This window comes from Panulirus ornatus, chromosome 19 (genome assembly GCF_036320965.1).
Source record: "Panulirus ornatus isolate Po-2019 chromosome 19, ASM3632096v1, whole genome shotgun sequence".
Lineage (NCBI taxonomy): Eukaryota > Metazoa > Arthropoda > Malacostraca > Decapoda > Palinuridae > Panulirus > Panulirus ornatus.
In genome coordinates this window covers 64461020-64468519 of record NC_092242.1, presented here as the reverse complement: position 1 = coordinate 64468519, position 7500 = coordinate 64461020, and the positions used below count along the sequence as shown (strand labels likewise).

The 7500-nt window shown below is 47.3% G+C and overlaps 1 protein-coding gene across 1 annotated transcript in view; it reads left to right on the top strand.

Annotated features, from left to right (window-relative positions):
* LOC139755605 (nephrin-like) overlaps positions 1-7500 on the top strand; it is a 152471-nt gene that overhangs the window by 29149 nt on the left and 115822 nt on the right.

The window sequence follows — 7500 nt, the reverse complement described above, 5'->3', positions numbered from 1 at the left end:
AGCGCCCCCAGTCATCTGTTATGTAATATTTTCTGCCAAGCTTATTGTTCTACTTAAAAACTATTGGCTCGTATTTTCCTACGGGGGGGTAGAGGGGGGAGGGAGGAAAGAAACTTCTTTCCTTGTAAGTTGCCAATAATTTCTTCGAACGTAAAAGACCCGAAAACATTTATCCTTTTACACCACCGCGTCGTCCTGAAATACAGACACGGAAGTGGGCGTCAAGATTTTGATATAGATGATCATACGAGGTTTCCACCTCGGGGCAATTCTCATACGTTTCATCTCTTAATGGCACTTTCAAAATCTAACTTCTAAAACCAGTTTTTAAAATCTAAGTTCTAAAACGGATTCCTTGGCTCAGACAGCTTTACCCACAAGTACTTTCTCCATCTAATTTGTTGTTATGAATGTTATGAATGTATATATATATATATATATATATATATATATATATATATATATATATATATATATATATATATATATACACGTACATATATTCTGCTGCCACGATATGTCTCAGCTTTAAGATTCTGACGAGGACAAAAAAAAACCTAGCTAAAATATGCATATGGTCAAAGACGTTGAATCATACACTAAATGTATGATCAGTCACGCCCGAAGCCGGGGAGTGGGCGAGCCCACACTGGGGGTTCCGGTGGCCTCCATGCTGGCTGTAAAAAGTAACCCACACCGGGTTGGGTGGGTTGGTCGACCCACGGTGGGCTTCGCGGATGGGTGGTGGGCTGGCCTAGGTGGGTGGGCGGGAGGTCGGTCGGTCGACCACAAGCTGTGGTAGAAAATACTGAGGGTAAAGTTTCCGTGATTCAATATTTTGATGTCAATACTTGGAAAAGTTTGGAGGAGTGGGGATGGTGGAGGAGGAGGAGGAGGAGGAGGAGCGGTGGGGATGGTGGTGGTGGTGGGGGGGAGGGGGTTGGTGGTGGAGGTGGTATATGAGGAAGGAGAAGGTCCGTACAAGGGGAAGAGGATGAGGAGGTGGAGGAGGTGGAAGATCAGAAGCCACCAACACTGTCGTAAAGCATCCCCAACACTGATGCAGACCTTTCACCCCAACCAACACTGATGCAGACCCTTTCCTCAACACTGATACAGACCCCTCTCCCCAACTGTGGTACAGACCTTCACCCCAATACAGACCCTCTCCCCAATACAGACACAGATACACAGACCCTTTCCCCAACCCTGACACGTACCCTCTCCCCAACACACCCGCCCCCACACCCAACACACACGCCCCCACACCCAACACACCCGCCCCCACACCCACACACACACACACCCTCCTCATCAGTAAGTTACAGAGGTGTGTGTTATAAGCAAAGACCCCAAGTGTCACCCCAGCATCCTAGTGGACTCATTACCATGAACAGGTTTTATTCACTATTCATTCACTTGCCTTTCTGAATCGTCCGGGCTGGCAGGCTGGCTGGCGTCTCTCTCTATGAATATTTCCGTGGTGAGTAACGAGGTCGTGTTATGAGAAGAATTTCTCTTTAACACGTCTCATAAATGATGTTTTGAGAGCTGTGTGTGTGTGTGTGTGTGTGTGTGTGTGTGTGTGTGTGTGTGTGTGTGTGTGTGTGTGTGTGTGTGTGCGCGCGCGTCAGTGTCAACGTCGAAGTATGACCCTTTGAGCACGACGGCACGACCCCTTGAGCACGACGGTACGACCCCTTGAGCACGACGGTACGGATCCTGGGTAGGACGGACGACCTTGGCCGCTTGACTAAGGCCAAGGCTCTGGTCGCGTTCCGACGTGCTCAACGATCGTACCGTCGCGTTCAATGACCTTACCGCGGCCGTTCAACGATCGTACCGTCGCGTTCAATGACCGTACCGCGGCCGTTCAACGATCGTACCGTCGCGTTCAATGACCACACCGAGCCGTTCAACGAGATAAGGACCTACACCAAGTACTTGCATAACCCACAGACCTAGTAACCAGCTCTCTGATACCAATGTAGGGAGAGAGAGAGAGAGAGAGAGAGAGAGAGAGAGAGAGAGAGAGAGAGAGAGAGAGAGAGAGAGAGAGAGGAGGAGGAGAGGACCCGTGAAAGGGATATTCTCTCTCTCTCTCTCTCTCTCTCTCTCTCTCTCTCTCTCTCTCTCTCTCTCTCTCTCCGTCAAAGCGGGCGGGGTTAAGCAATTACCGTCATCATTTCCAGCAAGGGGGGGGGGGAGGTGGGTTTAGCACTGTCTCGCTCATAAAGGAATGGATAAACCGTAAGGACGTTTTCCCAACGTCCCGGAGCTGGCTGACCTCGCTTTCTTTCTCCTCTCTCTCTCTCTCTCTCTCTCTCTCTCTCTCTCTCTCTCTCTCTCTCTCTCTCTCTCTCTCTCTCTCTATGTTAACAATGGGGACCCCGATAACACCACCCATTACTTTCTCTCATCTTTTTTTTCCTAACTCCTGCACTTAAAAATTTGTACCGGATTCTGGCTATTATGACATTTACTTTACCTGGAATTACTCTATGTTGTCGTAGAAGTAGTAGTAGTTATAGTTGAAGTAGTTGTTGTAGTAGTAGTAGTTATAGTTGTAGTAGCTGTAGTAGTAATTGTAGTAGTAGTAGTAGTAGTAGTAGTAGTAGTAGTAGTAGTAGTAGTAGTAGTAGGAGGAGGGAGACGGCGTTCGTCCTGGGACTTGAGAAGACATGGCGGGTATGCTGTTGTCATTGTCATTATTTTTTTTTCACAGTACGGGCATGCTTGGTGCCGTTGCCATGGCGACCACCGTCCTTGTTCATCCTGAGAAATGGGAACACGAGGAGGGAACTCGCCTTGTTGTCCCTCCCCAACCCCCTTTTTTTCCCCCCCCCATTTGGGTCACCGTGGTCAGTGGCGTTGCTGTGGCAAGCTAGTGCCTTCCTTATCCTGGGTAACCAAATCGTATGTCGGGATGATATCATTATTATCATCATTTTTTTAATTATTATTATCATTATCATTTCATTATTATCATCATTTTTTTTATTATTATTATCATTATCATTTCATTATTATCATTTTTTTATTATTATTATCATTATCATTTCATTATTATCATTATTTTTTATTATCATTAATACTATTACTATTATCATTTATCATTATTATCATTATTAATATCATAACCATTATCATTATTATTATCATTATTCATTATTATCATTATCATTGTCATTATTATCATCACTTTTTCTTCCTCTCTCTCTCTCTCTCTCTCTCTCTCTCTCTCTCTCTCTCTCTCTCTCTCTCTCTCTCTCTCTCTACGTGTTCCACTGGAGTTACCTCAGCAGCGCTATTTTTCCTAGGGAAATTACAGAGAGACAGAGACACACACACACGCTGATGATATTGTTGTTTTTATTATTTCTGAAATGTTCCTCATCTTTCTTCCTTTATTCTGCCTTATTTTCCTCTACTTTTTCTCCGTTTCCTCTTCTTCTTCGTCTTCCTATTTTCTTCTTCTTCTTCTTTTCTTTTTTTTTTTTCTTCTTCTTCTTCTTCTTCTTCTTCTTCTTCTTCTTCTTCTTCTCTTCCTCCTCTTCTTACACCTTCAGGACGAGTTTGAGAAGATGAGACTTTACTCCATGTAAGACAATCCATCACTTCCCATCCCCCGCCCCCCTCCACACACACACACACACACACACACACACACACACACACAGAGGAGCGAGCGACTGACTCCCTTCAATATATCTCTCTCTTCTCTCTTCTTCTTCTTCTTCTTCTTCTTCTTCTTCTTCGCCGTTGATCACCCCGGAACGACCCTTGAGTACGACGGTTCGATCCCCGTGTCGTACTAGAGCATGAGCCTTGGTCGTGAGAGTACGACCCCTGGGTATGATGACCTGGGACTATTGACCTTAAATCCAGAGTGTTATACTCAAGGGTCGTACCGTCGTTAATATGGGCCGTGCCGCTGTTGTAAGCCATGGGTCGGTTCGCATCGTCGTAAACGAAAGGGTCGTATCATCGTAAACCAAAGGATCGCATCGTCGTAAACCAAAGGGTCGTATCGTCGTATACCAAAGGGTCGTATCGTCGTAAAACAAAGGGTCGTACCGTCGTAAAGAAAACGGTCGTGCCGTCGTAAACCACAGGGTCGTGCCGTCGTAAACCAAAGGGTCGTACCGTCGTATACCGAAGGGTCGCACCGCTATAAACCAGGGGTCGTATCGTCGTAAACCACGGGTCGTACCCTCGTGGTTCATCAAGGGCGACCAGTACTGCTCCCAATCTGGTCGACCATGGCGTCCATTTAATTGCCACACCGGACCAGGGAGCGGAGACCCCCCCCCCCCCCCCCCGCCCCTCCCCACTTTCTCTCCTCTGGGAGTGTCTTGAGGACGAAGCTGTGCTGCACTGTCTGTCTGTGGCCGGCGTGTGCTCCTGCTACACAGACACGCTGGTCTGTAATGCACAGACAGACACACACACACACTTGAAGTAACGTTATTTCTGTGTCACATTTTTCTGTGTCACATCTGTCTTGGTTTTCCGAGTCGCCGTGAAATTCATGGCTGCTATACATCTTTTACTCCTTCTATACGACTGTGCCTCCTTCTATATCCCTGCAACTCCTTCTATTTACACATCTGAAACTCCCGTATATCTCCGCAACACCTGTTTTATATACCTCCTCTTCTCTCTCTCTCTCTCTCTCTCTCTCTCTCTCTCTCTCTCTCTCTCTCTCTCTCTCTCTCTCTCTCTCTCTCGCCGACCGTCCGTCTGTCTGAGCCATCATCACTCTCGCTGATGTGTTCCCATTACCAGCCATTAGTCTGTATGGCAGCCTGGCCACGACCATTGCCATTGCCAAGAAAAACCCTCCCCTCTCCTCCCCTCCGCTCATTATCTCCCTCCACCTCACAACCCACCCATTACTCTTTGAGAGAACGGATACATCTCTGTCTCTTACACACACACACACACACACACACACACACACACACACACACACGCACACACCATTTTCTAAATCCTTTTTATTCGTCTCCCTCGTTCTTGTGTTCTCCGTGATGACACACCAAGGTCAAGGTCACTTCTACTTATCTTTATCGAGAGCAATATATATATATATATATATATATATATATATATATATATATATATATATATATATATATATATATATATATATATATATATTCCTGCGAGTCCATGGGGAATGGACCACGATAAGTTCCCAAGTGCACTTTCGTGTAATAATCACATCATCAGGGGAGATGCAAGAAATATGAGTCAGTTCATGTACAAAGAAGGGACGTAGCTAGGACGCCAATCTGGTAAACAAGTGTGTGTGTGTGTGTGTGTGTGTGTGTGTGTGTGTGTGTGTGTGTGTGTGTGTGTGTGTGTGTGTGTGTGTATAGAGAGAGTAATATTCCTCGGTGGGTAAATACTGTGTCATAATCTTTCTCCTTCCTGAGGAAATATCCCAATTCATTTGCTGTTTATAGACTCCTGCAGTTCCTCTGAGGTGGGGGTGGGGGGTTAACCAGATTGGGTCCATCTTGGGTACCTCTCTCTCTCTCTCTCTCTCTCTCTCTCTCTCTCTCTCTCTCTCTCTCTCTCTCTCTCTCTCTCTCTCTCTCTCTCTCTCTCTCGTGACTGGAACTGGTTCATTAATTCTTCCACGTTCTACATCGTATATATATATATACATATATATATATATATATATATATATATATATATATATATATATATATATATATATATATATATATATATATCCGACCACTACTATATATCTCTCCCTGCTTACCTATGCTCTGGGTGGCCAAGGGCCAGACCGCTGCTGGCCGTCGCTTGTCAGACTGGAAGTCGCGTTTCCAGGGGACGGTCCAGGCGACATGGCCCAGCCAGACCACACGACCCGCCAGACGGAGCGGAAGAAACCGAATTACCTCGAGAGTCGGGCGTCCGTCCGGGCGATGGGCCTCACGGCCGCCTCTGGTCCGTACTGACGGAGGGGCAGACGGAGGCCGGGTGAGGGAAGGGGGAGGAGGGTTCTCTTTTATTTTTTTGCCAGGGGCGCCACGTCATCTGGAAATTTAATTCCGGTCTTTCCGTGGCTGTTTTAGTTGTCTCTTTGCCGCCAGAACCAATATATATATATATATATATATATATATATATATATATATATATATATATATATATATATATTCTCTCCTGTATATATTCAGTTATGAACGGGTTCAAGGCAGAGGAATGATCATTCTCGCATTCTCCCGAGTTTATTTTATCTTCTCTCCCCCATCACCCACCCCACTCGCCCAAGCGAACAGCTGACACGATCCTTCCATCCTTTTCCCCCAGCCGTGTCCTTAGCCAGCGCCCTCACCTGACTTCCCTCTGACCTCTCAAAAAACCGCTTCTCCTCTTCATGCTCCTCCTCCTCCTCCTGCTCCTCACACACCATCGCCCTCCTGCAGGTCGCACTCTGAGGCGCCGTCGTAGTTCATGGTGACAGGAGCGCATCCTCCGCCGCTTGACCTGCTGCTCCGACGACGAATTATTGCGTCCTCAGTCCCCTGTGGGGTAAACACCTTCCCCCCAGGCAGGGGGTAGCTGGGGTGTGTATGTGTACATCTTCCCCAGGCAGGAGGTAGCTGGGGTGTGTGTGTGTACATCTTCCCCAGGCAGGAGGTTGCTGGGGGAGGTGGGTACATCTTCCCCAGGCAGGAGGTAGCTGGGGGAGGTGGGTACATCTTCCCCAGGCAGGAGGTAGCTGGGGGAGGTGGGTACATCTTCCCCAGGCAGCAGGTAGCTGGGGGAGGTGGGTACATCTTCCCCAGGCAGGAGGTAGCTGGGGGAGGTGGGTGGGTGGGAGTGTGTTCGTGTGTGTTGCTCTCGTCGGCTCAGCCATAATAACATCCCGGTCATCTTTTTTTTATATGTCAGCAGTTTCCTCATACACGAATTTCCAGCAGGATCTTCTTCCTCTTCTTCTTCCTCCTCCTCCTCCTCTTCTTCTTCTTCTTATTCCTCCTCTTCTTCTTCTTCATCTCGTCTTATTTCTATCCAGAAAGATCCTTTACACCGTCATTCTCTCTCTCTCTCTCTCTCTCTCTCTCTCTCTCTCTCTCTCTCTCTCTCTCTCTCTCTCTCCATCGATATACCTCAGGAGAGAGAGAGAGAGAGAAGGAGGCGCCGTCTGGCAGCAACTACAACGTGTCTCAGTAATCTTACACGTCCTCTCTCTCTCTCTCTCTCTCTCTCTCTCTCTCTCTCTCTCTCTCTCTCTCTCTCTCTCTCTCTCTCTCTCTTTCTCTCTCTCTCTCTCTCTTTCAGACCCTAATCCCCTGGAATCCTACCATGATGCCATCCGCTCTCTACCACCACTCCAGTTTAACGCCCCAGCTTAAGAGGTCCCCCTCTTCCACCTCCCCCCAGCTTAACTCACCAGCTTTGAGGTACGCTTCCTCCTCCACCCCAGCTTAGGAGGCGCCCCTCCTCCATAAACCCAGCTTAACTTTCCCA